This window comes from Littorina saxatilis, unplaced genomic scaffold, assembly GCF_037325665.1.
Source record: "Littorina saxatilis isolate snail1 unplaced genomic scaffold, US_GU_Lsax_2.0 scaffold_1621, whole genome shotgun sequence".
NCBI classification, from domain to species: Eukaryota; Metazoa; Mollusca; class Gastropoda; order Littorinimorpha; family Littorinidae; genus Littorina; species Littorina saxatilis.
In genome coordinates this window covers 1-15355 of record NW_027129359.1, presented here as the reverse complement: position 1 = coordinate 15355, position 15355 = coordinate 1, and the positions used below count along the sequence as shown (strand labels likewise).

Sequence of the window (15355 nt, the reverse complement as noted above, 5' to 3'; positions counted from 1 at the left end):
TGTAGATAGTTGTATTTGCTCGGATATGTGCTTGGCAGCAAACGCCGTGCACACACTATGAGCAAACTGAACACCTTCTTCTCTTGAAGATGATGTGCATTTTGTCTTCATGTCAAAGGCGCGAAATGAGAATTCTGCTTTCCTGACCTCGAGCAAACCAAGGAGTTCCGAAAGCATGATGTCGAGTGGGCTGTTTTTTTTTACAACAGCCTTAATTTTCTGGTTGAAACTTTCCACTCTCAGAGAGAGAGAGAGAGACTCTGAGAGAGAGAGAGAGAGAGAGAGAGAGAGAGAGAGAGAGAGAGAGAGAGCCTCGGAGAGAGAGAGAGAGAGACGGACGTACATACACCCACATCCATGACACTGACGCACGCACACACACACGCACGTACACACGCACAAACACTCACAAACACTCACACACACCATCGCACATACACACACACTCACTAAAACACACACACACCAATATTAACAACGAAAGAGAGAGAGAGAGAGAGAGAGAGAGACGGACGTACATACACCCACATCCATGACACACACACACACACACACACATGTCAAGGAGGCAGAGAAACTCAATGTGAGGAGAGGGAGGGGTGGAAGGAGGTGGGAGAGAGAGAGAGAGAGAGAGCCGCGCTGGGATCGGAACATTTTTCTCATAAACCGGAAGTGACGGAAATAAATGCTCAACTCAACAACAACAAAAAATGCCTATGCCTATGCCAATGAAAATGTTGATTGTGAGAACAACAACAATGAGAACAAGAAAGGATCCGATATCGTTTCGCTAGCATCCAAGCTCTCACAGTTGCTTCGCGTACGATATCGTTTCGCTAGCATCCAAGCCCTCGAATTTGCTTTATATCCGATATCGTGCCGCTAGCATATATTTGCTAGCCAAACGATATCGTGCCGTTAGCCACTCCGTAAAAACCCAGAGGGGTGTTGTAGACTTTGCCGAAGTAGACAGTATGGTTGCAAGTCTGTGCTGTCCACAGTGTAACAAGTGCTTGTCTCTTTGCACAGACTCCAGACCAACAAGTGGCTTGGCAGTATTTGCCCAGGTGAACTGTTCTTCGTGCGAAGAGCGTGTATGAACAGTATCTTGCGACAAAATTTAAGGCCAAGACAAAAGTGTTCGACATGAACAGACAGGCAGTGTATTCCTCACTTGCTTGTGGACTGGGAGCCACCACATTCAGAAATTTCTGTGAAAACATGGATTTAGCTGGACTTCACCACAAGACCTTTCATAGTCATACTCATGCCAGCCAAGTATTCACACAACTGGAGAAATTCCGGAAGCATGTGTTCAGTGACACTGTTGCATATGTTCGAGAAGTTCATGCAAGATACTGTGGCACTACTCTTGGTGTCGACGACACCCTGAACATTATTGTGAGCTATGATGGCACCTGGCTTACTCGTGGACACTCTTCGCACATTGGAGTTGGGTGTGTTGTGGACTTACTTACTGGACTCTGTGTTGATGCCCATGTCATGTGTACCTACTGCCAGGTGTGGAGTCTACGGGGCAGAAGCTGTTTCAGGAAAAGCCAGAGGAGTATGCGGCCTGGCTCGTGGACCACTTAGACAAGTGTGAGGTGAACTATAAAGGTAAATTATATCTGTTTGCACAGACATATTTGAATAGAGTTTATTTCAAATTTAAGCAACTTACTCAAATAATATATAGCAAATTACAAGTAAATGTAATAGTGATGAGTGGATATTATTTTCCATGCATTCCAGTGAAACTGAAAACCAAAACCAAAGGCATGGATGATGGATTAAAAAAAAAAGCGTCATAAAGACAGATCATCAATTTATGATAATAATAATGAAAGTTGTAACACATGCGTAAAAATCCAATTTGTATCTTGAATAGTTCAGGGCATGGGGGAGTGCATGTGTGTGATGAAAATAATAAGAAAACACACACAGATAGATAGACAGACAGACAGACAGAGAGAGAGAGAGAGAGAGAGAGAGAGAGAGAGAGAGAGCTGTATCTACAGCATCAAGAGAGATTCACAAGTCTTCAGAATCAACGGGCTTCCCAGAACTGAGGGAGCTAGAATAGTGGTCAGGGGATGGCAAATAGTACATGTATGTGTGGCACAATACAAGTGTATTTAAAAACGTTCAAATGGTATCAATTAATGCATTATGCTTAACGTTTACAATCTAACAATGTTCAGTGCACCTATACCTGCTGCTAGAAATGTAATATTCAGTAATTTGGTAATTCCATGTTTATTTCATTTTTTTCCGCATTAATTATAATTGAAGTATTAGCTGGACAATGACTGTGAATAACACATGCGCGCACACACACACACACACTTAAAAAATACTCTGTTTGCAAATTACATTTCTTATTTTGTTCTTGTTTGCAGGCTCATCAGGATGATGGAGGTGGAAGCAGCCCGTGTCATATGGCGTCGATCGGTGAACACCAACAAGCTTCGCTACACAACACTACTGTCGGACGGTGACTCCAAGACTTTTACATAGCTCAACGACATCAAGCCCTATGGTGAGGATATTCACATTGACAAGGAAGAGTGTGCGAACCATGTGAGTAAACGACTTGGTACAGCTCTTAGAGAGTTCAACTTTGGACCTGCTGCTGCTGCCGACTCTGCCCAGTTCTTCGGATTCTAGACTGGACATCACATGAAGAGGCTTGGAGCAGCCAGGATGCACAAGAGGGTGCGGAACAGTCTGAAGGCTGTGAGAGACAAGCAAAGTAAAAGGAGAGACAAAGTGCGGGCAGCCAAGTCAGAGAGACTGGAAGAACTTGTTCATGCAGCTGGAAGGTGGCCCTGCATATGCTGCAGGCATGTTCTAAGTTTTGACTAAATGTTTTAACTTAGACGGGGAATCGAGATGAGGGTCATGGTGTATGTGTGTGTGTATAAAGTGATTCCGAGGAAACTACTGGACCAATCTTGACAAAACTTAACGAGAGTTCCTGGGTGTGATATCCCCAGATGTTTTTTTCCATTTTTTGGAAAGATGTCTTTGATGACGTCATATCCGGATTTTTTTAGGCAGTTGAGGCAGCGCTGTATCACCCTAATTTTTCAACCAAATTGATTGCAATTTTGGTAAAGCAATCTTCAACGAAGTCCGGACTATAATATTGCATTTCAGCTCAAAATCTTAAAAATAAATTAATGAGTTTGCTTGTTAAAGTTGTCATTAAAATCTAATTTTTAGTAACAAATTAAACCTTGACTGCATTGCATTCCTCATTTTTTCCTGAATTCAAAAATATATAGAAATGTCATGTTCACTCTAACAATGTGCTCATAATTACAGAAAATAGGTTTAGTAAGTACTACATATATGGTCTCATGCTTTGCGGAGACGAGCGTGATCCGTCTCGGTATTGTTAGCCGAGACTATCTAAATGTATCTCGTAGTCTTGGTGATGACTGGTTTGTGGTGTTGATATTTAAGTTTCATACCGATTGACTAAATGTTTTTATATCGCTTTAGGCGACTTGTCATTGTTATTGTGGTTAACATTATTCTCATATATATTGTGGTTATTGTACGCGTGCAATTGATGACTTGGGTACGTTTCGTAATTTGGAGCTAGCTTGTGTGTGTGTGAATGTGAGCGAGTGAGCGAGCTTTTTTTGGTGTGCATGCTGTGATTGGGAGTGTGTGTATACATGCATTGTTTGTAACTCGGAACAAACAATTTTCCAGGTGTACTGCACATGTTTGAAATAACTTATGTTTTATGTCTTCCCTAACTTTTAAACGGTGTCTCTAAGGTGTGAAAAACATTCCTCAGTGTGGAATTTGGTGATACATGTATGTATTTTGGGTTTAATTACAACTATCAATGGTTTCAAAACAAATTGTGTGCGTTTTTGCCTTTTCCTCAGTTTGCATGTTTTGACATTTGGGAACAACATGATTTCAAATCTACTGGTTAGATTTCTGTGAAATTCTGCATACTTGTACTTTTACATACTATCTACAGAGTTACCATTTGAATAATGAATCGGAAAAGAAATGTTGGCTTTACGATTTTTTTAATATTAAATTTTACGCAAAATTTCAACATTATGATAAAAAAAATTTTTTTTAAATAACTGTAATACTCACAGAAAAAATAAATGGTAAATCTGTAGATATGATCTAAATCTATATTTATGCAAAATATTGGACAGAAATCGAGCATTTGGATATGGAAAAAACGGTTCCTAAAATCCAATATGGCTGCTGTTTACTTTCCTGTTTCTATAGCAACGACATACACAATAAACAAACACATTAACGTTTCTTAATTCAGAGACCATCAGTATTATAACAAAAGCGACACAAACAGTGCTGATCATCATATATGGAAAATAGCGATTTGGCCCTCACATGGCCTTAAAGGAATTCTCGCCTGGTTTTGTAGGAGAGGTGAAACGGCACTGTCTTTCATGTGACATTTGCCAACGTTCCGAACCACGAAGCAGCTTCAAGAAAGTTCCATTAGGACAGATGCCTACGATTGATCCAATGTTCAAGAAAGTAGCCATTGACATTGTGGGTCCAATCAAACCCATGTCAGAGAACAAAAAGCAATACATTCTGGTCATGGTAGATTATGCCACGAGATACCCGGAAGCCGTAGCGTTGAAAGACATACGCGCAGACACAGTCGCCGAAGCTCCATGGGAAACATGGACAAGACTGGGGATTCCTGATGCCATAGTCACAGACCAAGGAACGCAGTTCACTGGCAAACTCATGAGCGAAATCAACTCATTCTTGGAGATCAAGCACAACATGACTGCCCCATTTCATCCGCAATCAAACGGGTTGGTTTAGAGATTCAACCACACGTTGAAAAACATGCTGAAGAAACTCGCCACGGAACAACCAACGAAGTGGGATTCTTTCATCCCATCTCTGCTGTTCGCGTACCGCGAAGTCCCTCAAGACAGCCTTGGCTTTCCTCCGTTTGAACTACTGTACGGAAAGTCAATCAAAGGACTCATGCAAATCCTGAGACAAACATGGACGGACGAATCGATTTCAGGTGAGCTGTTTGCGTGATGCATTTTTCAAGTTTTCATGCGCGATTTTGCACGTTTCTTCGATTCGGTTTCTGAGGTCCACGACGTACTCGGCCGTCGACCTCAGAAACCGAATCGAAGAAACATGCAAAATCGCGCAGGAAAACTTGAAAAAGGCATCACGCAAACAGGCCAAGCACTACAACCGAAAAGCCATTCCAAGAACGATCACAGTTGCTGAGACCGCTCAAGCAGAACAAGCTGGAATTGACTTGGCGAGGTCCGTATGAAGTTACGGAGAAAATCAACACATTTGATTATCGCATCAAGATCGGTGCAAAGGAAAAAGTGTACCACATCAACCTCATGAGGGAATATGTGGAACGCAACGAGAAGACCGAAGTCATCACTCAACCAGAGGAGGATGAAGAAACAGAAATAGCAGAGAGTGTCGCAGTAGTCATCGAAGAAGACGAGACGATGAATGACGATTTCTTCGCGATCGATGCTCAGAAGAGTATTCCACTACTCGAAACGCAGCGGACAGAAAATGAAAACGACATCCACTTCTTCGAAAAGCTGACAACCAAACAGATCCAAGAAGCGAAAGAAATTTGTCAAGAGAAATCTGCCAATTTGACCGATGTGCCAATGACTTGCAACCTAGTCAAATGCCAGATCAAGGTCACCGAGAAGAAGCCTGTCTTCGTGAAACCACAACCAATACCTCATGCCATGGTGAACACGATCGAACAGGAAATAGATGACATGCTGAAACTCGGCGTGATTGAACCAGCGACATCAGCATACAACGCTCCCATAGTTCTGATCAAAAAGAAAGATGGAAAGTACAGATTTTGCTGCGACCTGAGAGCGCTGAATGACGTCACCGTATTCGACGCCGAACCTATCGCCGATGTAGAACATCTCTTCCAAAGTCTCGGTAAAGCCAAATACTTTTCAAAACTTGATCTGACCAAAGCCTACTGGGCCATTCCTCTTGAAACTGAAGACAGAGACAAAACAGCTTTCACCACGTCTAGAGAACAATTTCGTTGGGTGAATATGCCGTTTGGTTTGAAGACAGCAACCGGAGTGTTCAACCGAATAATGAGGAAACTGTTGGGACCATTGAAATGTAAAGACGTACATCACTTCATGGACGACATCCTCATCGCGTCAGAGACCTGGGAAGAACACATGAAAGCATTGAAGGCAGTGTTGCAACGACTGGAAGAAGCCAACATAGCGGCGAAGCCATCAAAGTGCTACATAGGGTACGAAGAACTCTCCTACCTCGGACACGAGATTGGAGGAGGAAACCGATGGCCTGACAAGCGTCCCCACCAACAACCAAGAAAGAAATACGCTCTTTCTTAGGATTAACAGGGTTCTACAGGGAGTGTTGCAGTTCCACTTTTTACCTTGTGTTTTAGATATACAATATCTAAGAACACACCAAAGTTATATTCAATACTTTACAACAGTCATGCTTCAAATCAATCTCGTAAAACACTGATGATTTAGATTAATGAATAAATTTATTGGTTGGTAATATTTCCGGATTCTTTAACAAACTATTTCTATTTTAGATCTAACGAATTTGCGTTCATAGTTAATTGTTCTTGCATTGACAGCTAGTTTAATGTCGAACTGGACTTATCTTAAATGGGCTGGTTAGTTACAAAGTCCGAATGTCCTGATGGAAGCCTGGATTCACATGATGACCGTAGCAGTGACGAACTTGATGAAGATCACTGGATGATGATGATAATTAGTAGACAAACTCCTTTTGCTCCTCGCTGGTGGATCACACTGGTGGCGTAGCTTGATTAGTTCACCCTTATCCCAGCGGATCCTAGACGCTCGAACCCCTGGATCAAAGGTAATACTTGTTATTAACAACGGTATCCTAGGATCAAGGTTAATTTTGACTTATTGCTCTATCTTCATGTCAGGCGGTTCGCAGACAAACCAAGCATGGTTACTGAATAAAATACTATATGCCGAACTAACTTGCAGCATGTACGTTTATGACTAACTTCATTAAACATTCTAAAACAAATATCATATGCGAATAGATGTGAGTGTATAATAGCTGTTCCTTGATGGACGCTCGATATTACAACGACACCTTACCTCTTGATGCTCCTTTCCGGACACTACTCTACGAGTCTGTGCGGCTGCGGGTTACATCTCAGGCCTTGGGATGGTAGGTTAGGTGCCGGCGGCTTTTCATCGGTGGTTACACAGGATTCTTGTTCCCCACTTGTAGCCTCTCAGTACCCGGCAAATAGAGTGACCGTAATGGTTAGCGGTTCACGTTTCCTTCCTCCAAATAACTGTTTTCATCCCACGATGCAACTCCATGAGTTACGTAAATTCGCATATTAATGACGCAGTAATGACGTTGATCCAACATGTAGATTCTCATACTAGTGACGTCATTACTTCGTCTCCAAGGTCTCGTAGACTCTTACCCTAATGGTGCAACAAAATATTTCAGTCTCGGCTAAACAAGAGTTGTTTGGAGTTGAGTCGTAACAGGGAGTACATCAAAGGATATTCGACCATCGCAATCCCGTTGACTGATATGACAAAGAAGGACCACCCAGAACGGCTAAAATGGAACGAAGAAAGCAAGGCAAGTTTTGAAAAACTGAAGAGAATGATATGCGACAAACCGGTGCTATGCATGCCTGATCAAGACAAAGAATTCGTCTTGAGAACCGACGCATCGGATCGGTGCTATCCTTCTCCAGGAAAACGAAGGTCTACTGCGTCCCGTTGCATACCAGAACAAGAAACTGCACGGTGCCGAAAGTCGGTACGCCACGGTCGAGAAAGAGTGTCTTGCAGCTGTATGGGGCGTGCAGAGATTCGAACGTCACCTCTACGGTCGACATTTTATCCTCGAAACAGACCATCAACCACTCAAGTGCTTGCAGAAACTTCCCACAAACCCAAGGTTGATCCGCTGGGCGCTCCAACTCCAACCGTATTCATATACCGTCAGAGTCATTGCCGGAAAGGACAACCACGGTGCTGACTACCTCAGTCGTATGAATTAATGAAAATGGAATTTTCATCTGATTCTGGGGGTTGTGTGATGATTTACTTTGTGCAGCAGTCAGCATAAGCTAATCGAGACAGTGAATCTCCACAGATTCTCTAGATAGTAAGCCGAGACTGTATTCGTCATAGTGACGTCACAATGTAAATGTCTATGACGTTATTTTCGTAACCTTGTTTCTTGTCTAGGAAACACGAAGGTGTGGAAAGTATTTCTTAAAAACATAATATTATTGCTGTCAATGTGTAAAATTTCTTCATGTTCAATAACCTTCTCGTTCACTCGAGAGCAATGTAACCTAGGAATTGCTTGGCAACAGACAACATTTATCGTAACGTGAAACCAACGATCAGTTCCAGTCTGTTCGTCAAGACCCGAAGAAGTCCTGAACGAAAGATTCTAGGCATGTTAGTAAATGATTCATATTCAGTAACATTCGGGGTCCGTATGCATGAGGAGGAAGTCAGCAACACTGGAAGTAGAGGCCTCTTTCGGAAGTGGGAACTCCCGAAGTTTAACTTTCCAACTGTTCACAATGCATGAACTGACTTGAACGCCAAAGTAGTGACAGCGAGAGTATTAAGGTCAAGGTCGGGGAAATTGGGGGAATCCCTACTAATACGCATGCGCACGTTTCTATCAACATGGCAGTCAACGAAAATGGCAAGGCACGTACGTGTGCCGCTCAAAAAGAAAGTAGACACGGAGGGGCGTTCTGCGCCTTTTTCAGATGGTGAAATTGCTGTACTCTTGACAGAAGTGTTTTACGAAAGAACGGTTATTCTGTCCAAATTTCAGAACAGTCTAACTGTTAAACATAAAGACGCTGTCTGGTCCAAAATTGCCAAAGAAGTCTCTCTCTCTCTCTCTCTCTCTCTCTCTCTCTCTCTCTCTCTCTCTCTCTCTCTCTCTCTCTCTCTCTCTCTCTCTCTCTCTCTTACGACACACGCACACACAGACAAACGTACACTCATGCACATACTGACACTATGACACAAGTGACACTGACGGCACACATAAACACACACACACACCACACACTGCACACACACACACACGCGCGCGCTCGCGCGCACACATATACACACACACACGCACCCATACACGCACGCACACAGTCACAAACAAATAACCACACACTCACTCTCTCACTGACTTTCTCTCATTCTCTCTCAATCTACACTCATACACACACTGAAACTGATGACACAAGTGACACGTCACACACACACACACACCCACACACACACATACACACACACACACACACACACACACACACAAAAAGGAAAAGATTAATAAAAAAAAATACATAGCTCCCGGCGGAACTTGAACCCGGAGCAAGTGAACGAGAGTCCGGAACCGTTACCACTGCACTATGTTACTCGTGTAGAGTAGAGGCATGATGAAAAAAGGCATTCTGAGTTATTCAGTCGTGCTGGTTTGAAAACTCGCCACCTTCGCCGAATGACTCGAGCACGTTTTTTTCGGTCAGTAACTGATCGAACTGTCGCTTTTGAGTCACTCTGTTTTAAGCATTTCACCTAAATTAAACAAGAATGTCACAGTCCGTGTCTATGGTGCAAGGTAGGAGACCGTCTCATTGTAGCCAAGTTACGACAGTTGCTCGATTGACGCATTTCACGTCTTCGATATTGTGTCTGAGATAATTTCCCAATGAGCTGCCTTTAAAAACGGAATGTCCTGCAATTGTAGTATGCGCTGGAGGTTTCTTTTGAGATGCGATATCGTCGTATAATTATGTCAAGCGAGAGGCCCTTGACATTGGAAGTGGGAACTTCGAAAGCAAAGTTGCCAGCTACTCGGTATGCACGAGCTAAATTGAACGCCGAAGTAGTGGCTTCGAGAGTTCTGAGGTCAAGGTCGAGAAAATTGGGGGAATCCCAATTAGTGCGCATGCGTTTGTAAACGGTAGGCTTGGTGACCAGAAGAAACAAATCTCATCGCGAGTTCGTAAATGGGCAAACGTTGATCGCGCTGTAGCTTTTACTATAATTGTTGTTTTTAACTGGTTGAACGAAAGCTGTGATAATTGTCCTTAAATAGAATGACTGTCTATAATAATGATTTCGTTGACCAGAATGTTGGGGACAATAAAAAAAGGTTGTTTATGTGGTAGCGAAGTCGGTTAACTTAAAACTCTTTTTGTAGTGTTTTTTTAATGATTGTGTATCGGTAAAACTGCTGGACAAAAATAGTTTGGTCAGAGCGAATGTTTGTGTTACTGGTAAATTTAAAAAGGCAGACTGACTCCATTTTTTGGGAATCAAGATATAAGGTGTAGTGAAAAGAAGATAAATTCAGCGAATTTTATATTATTTGAGAAAATGTGTGTCCGAATTTTTAAAACAGAAAAATTGTTGTACTTAGGTGTTTGTAAATTACGTTTGTCCTCGTTAATTGTGAAGAGGATGTATGTTTATATAAAGTTCAAAGTCAAGATTGGATTTATTGTAGCCTACGTGCGTGTGTGCATGTGTATTAGACATAATACATAGACATAGAACACTTTATTATCTCAATTACGATAAACTCGGGTGTGGTGAATCACAATAAACAGCATAAAACGTAAGAACATGAATAAAATATCAAGGCGCAAATATAGTCAGCTCATCATAGTGTGGGGAGTGGGTACACACACACACACACACACACACACACCGTCGAACACACACATAACGTCGAACACACACACACACACACACACACACACACACACACACACCGTCGAACACACACATAACATCGAAAACACACACACACACACACACACACACACACACACACACACACACACACAAACACACACACACACACAAACACACACACACACACGGCACGCGCGAACACGCAAACAAACGTATGAAGGAACAGACGCACAATTATACCCGCACGCACGCACACACAGGCAGACAGGCACTCGCACAAATACACACACACACACACACACACACACACACACACACACACACACACACACACACACACACACAGAGAAAAAGCAATGACAAAAAAAATAGCAGAAACTTACACTTCAACACTCGAACACACACACACACACACACACGCACACAAACACACGCACGCACGCACACAAACACACACACACAAACACTCACACATGCACACAACGACGCCCATTTTCATAGAAACACAGTAACCCCCTCGTATAAGCGGGAATGAAAGAGTGGTGGCCAATGACCCAGAACAAACAAAAGTCAAAGCTGGCAACTCAGGTTTGTATTCAGGAAAATTTGCACGAAATGCATGCAGAAGATACGACTTTTCCCTCTATTTTCTCTCTTTGGGAGCGTCAGCTCGGTTTGACATGAAAAACTGAAGAAAAGCCCTGCCTTTTTGCACTGAGAAACTGTGGAAGTAGCGTGTTTACTACTGGGTCTGGCTGTAGTACATTTACCCTCATTTACTTCCTCGTTAGCTTCCAAAGTAAACTCTTTTTTCGTCCCATGCATGCGAAAGTGAGGATGTACTTCCGATGTCACTCAAAACTTTAGAAGTAGTCGCAAAATACCCTGAGTTACTTCCTCGCTTTGCTTCGAAGTAAGCCCTTCTTCCGGCCCATGCATACGAAAGTGAGGCAAGTTCTTCCGATGTCACTCAAAACTTCGGGAGTTTTCGCGAACTACCCCCATAAGCATACGGGCACTGATGAAGCCAATCCTAGTGTGTGTTCATGTAATCATTTGTCTGTTCGTTTGAATAAATTAGATGACATGAATAGGTAATTTGTGTTCCATTTCTCAAGATGCTGAAACATGTTCTGTTTCATTTTATATGTTGCTAGATCAACGATTTGTTGACGGTATGCTACACTTTGTGTGCAGACACTGAATTCTCTTCACCGAGGATTGGATCAGCTGTTTTATTTGTATACCTATATCTACACTGAATTCGCTAACCTGTACCTTCCGCCTGTGCCTGTACGTCGACGAATAATGTCGACGACGCCAACAGTTACAGCAGGTTACACCAAGTAACCTGCTGTAACTGTTGGCGTCATCGACCTGTTCTTCACTGGATCCTCGTCGACCCCACATTTGCCGTTCGTCATCCTGTCTTAATTATTTTTTCGACCTCAAGCTAAGCGACTAACATCCATGTCGGCTTGCTCTCCAACTACCCATCGTCATCATATGTCCTAGAAACTGTGTTTGTCACCAGCAACTCTTGAAGAAGAATGACTTTGTGTTCTCCCATTGTAGACATCTATTTATTAATTAACCTGTAGTAAATAGAGGATGTTGTAAATGTTGAACATTATCTAGTTAGCTAATTATAAAAGAAATTGTTCACACTAAATTAACGCTGTTGTATATTCTTTGGGAAAGAGAAAACAGTGTAAGCGCAGAAGGAGATTGTGTGCATCTCAACTAAACGTCTATACCCTAGACCAACCGGTAAAATCGTCACAGCTTGTAAGAAGAAGATGTGATGTTTTCAGATTTCTTTTCTCTCGTGATGTTCTATTTGACGAGTTTGTGGTTGTGCGCTGCAGGATATCAGCGGCAGGTAGGCTTACATTTGCTGCTGAAACCAAGCAATCATAACGCAATATGACAGAGAGGGGGCAGACATGATGTGGAGGGAGCCGAAATGATAGAAAGGGGGTCAATATGATGGAGAGGGAACTGACATGATGGAGAGGGAGTCAAAATGATGAAGAGAGGGCTGACATGATAGAGAGGGCGCCAATATGATGGAGAGTGGGCCAACATAATGTGGAGGGGGCCGACATGATAGAGAGGGCGCCAATATGATGGAGAGGGGGCTGACATGATGTGGTGGGGGCTGACATGATAGAAAAGGGGCCGATATATGATAGAGAGGGGACCGACGTGATGGAGACGGAGCCGACATGATAGAGATAGAGCCGACATGATAGAGAGGGGGCCGATCTGATGGAAAGAGGGCCGACATAATAGAGAGGCGGTTGACATGATTGTGAGGGGGCCGACATGTTTCTGCGGGGGCCGACATAATGCAGAGGAGTCCGAAATGATGTCGAGGGGGCCGACATGATGTCGAGGGGGCCGACATTATAGAGAGGGGACCGAAATGATAGAGAAGGGGCCGATCTAATGGAGAGGGGGCCGACATCATGGATAGGAAGCCAACATATTGGAGAGCAAGCCGACATGATAGAGAGGGGCACAACATGATAAAGAGGGGGCCGACATTATTTGGAGAGGGCCATGATGCAAAGGAGGCGGAAATGATAGAGAGGGGGCCGATCTAATGGAGAGGGGGCCGGGAAACTGGATCACACGGGTTCATGCAAAAATAAATTCTTTGAAAATTGTTCGCTCTTGACGGAGGGCACCAAGGATGTTCTCAATCGGTGAGTGTTTAAATGAAAGGGTGTTTGTACTGCGTGTAAAAGCCTGACCGTATCTGTGATGTGCCTTTAACCATCAATTTAAAAAAACAAACTCATTCTCGCCTAAAATTAATTTTTTAACTCAATTTTGATATTACAACGTACTCTTTTGCACACGAAGAAAATAAACAAAAACAAACAAAATTAATGACAAAGAGTAAAAATTTTTTTAAAAAAGTAAGGCCTGATGGCGATTCGAACTCGACTCAATCGCACATCAGGCGAATTCGATAACCGTTCGGCTACGGAATCAGACACCAAATTCTCGCCACTGTAATGGATTAAACAAGACGCAAGTACGCTTTCGCAACACGCCGTGGGATCATGCCAATACGTCCCAGTACCATTGTGTCCCAGTACCATTACGTCCCAGTACCATTACGTCCCAGTACCATTGCGTCCCAGTACCATTGCGTCCCAATACCATTGGGTCCCAGTACCATTGCGTCCCAGTACCATTAGGTCCCAATACAATTACGTGCCATTGCGTCCCCGTACCATTAAGTCCCAATACTAGTGAATTTAATTTTTAAGATATTACTGTAGCAGTGTAGCGACACGTTTTGTAATAAAAGTGCGTTTTGTAATAAATTTATTACAAATCGTGTTCGGATGACACCATTTTTATTGCAAAACGCGTTCAACACGATTTGTAATAAAAATTGTGTAAGCCGAACACGATTTGTAATAAATTTATTACAAAACGCACTTTTATTACAAAACTTGTCGGTACATAGCAGTATTTCACAAATAAAAATAAAATAAAACGATGTGTACCGGTGATGTCGGACAAACATGTGGACGGACATTGACCAAAAAATGTATCGATAGGTTCCGGGTGCGTATCGCTAGCGCTACGTATCATTTGTGCTACGTGTCATTTGTCCTACGTGTCATTTGTGCTACGTGCCGCTATCGCTACGTTGATTAGTGCTAAAAATAATTTGTCGATAAGTCGCTATCATTCGTTCATTATCACTACGTGTCGACAGCACTACATCTTTTAGCGCTACGTGTCATTATCGCTTCGTGTCAATACCACTACTTACTGACGACTCTCTCTTTCTCATTTTTTCTCTCGCTCTCACTCCTGGTATGTGTGTGTATATGTATGTCTGTGTTTGTGTGTGCGTGTGTGTGTGTGTGTGTTTCAGTGTGTGTGTGTGTGTGTGTGTGTGTGTGTGTGTGTGTGTGTGTGCGTGTGTGTGTATGTGTGTGTGTGTGACTCTCTCTATCTCTCTCTCTCTCTATCTTGCTCTCTCTCTTGCTCACTCGCTCGCTCACTCACTCTGTCTCTCTCTCTGCCTCTCAGGCTCTCTCTCTCTCTCTCTCTCTCTCTCTCTCTCTCTCTCTCTCTCTCTCTCTCTCTCTCTCTCTCTCTGTGGCCATAATATAATAAACCATTCTGGGTTCTGAGTTCTCTCTCTCTCTCTCTCTCTCTCTCTCTCTCTCTCTCTCTCTCTCTCTCTCTCTCTCTCTCTCTCTCTCTCTCTCTTATGTTATGTTCGTTTGTATGTATGTTTTTGTTTGTTTGTTTAGTCTGTTAATCGTTTGTTTGTTCGGTTGTTTGCTTGTTATTACTTCTTTGATTCATATTCTAACATTTTTTTTAAACATTTCTAACATTTTTTAAACCCTCCCATGGGCGAGGGCTGGATGTAAAAAACCCACCTGTTTGCTTATGCCATTACCCTCGTTTATAAAGAATTTGTCTTTGTCTTGTCTTGTCTTCTCTCTCTCTCTCTCTCTCTCTCTCTGTCTCTCTCTCTCTCTCTCTCTCTCTCTCTCTCTCTCTCTTTATTAATGAGTTAGCACTTGAGATAATTGAGA

The 15355-nt window shown here is 42.7% G+C and overlaps 2 long non-coding RNA genes across 2 annotated transcripts; one reads left to right on the top strand and one right to left on the bottom strand.

Annotated features, from left to right (window-relative positions):
• The first annotated feature begins 252 nt into the window (after positions 1 to 252).
• LOC138957633 (uncharacterized) lies at positions 253 to 4240 on the top strand. The gene is made up of 2 exons (XR_011453105.1): positions 253 to 1620; positions 2403 to 4240. It is a non-coding gene; the product is annotated as an uncharacterized lncRNA (long non-coding RNA).
• Positions 4241 to 6555: 2315 nt separating this feature from the next.
• On the bottom strand, positions 6556 to 7579 carry LOC138957634 (uncharacterized). The gene is made up of 2 exons (XR_011453106.1): positions 7173 to 7579; positions 6556 to 6907 (listed from the first exon to the last, which is right to left on the bottom strand). It is a non-coding gene; the product is annotated as an uncharacterized lncRNA (long non-coding RNA).
• Between the last annotated feature and the right edge of the window lie 7776 nt (positions 7580 to 15355).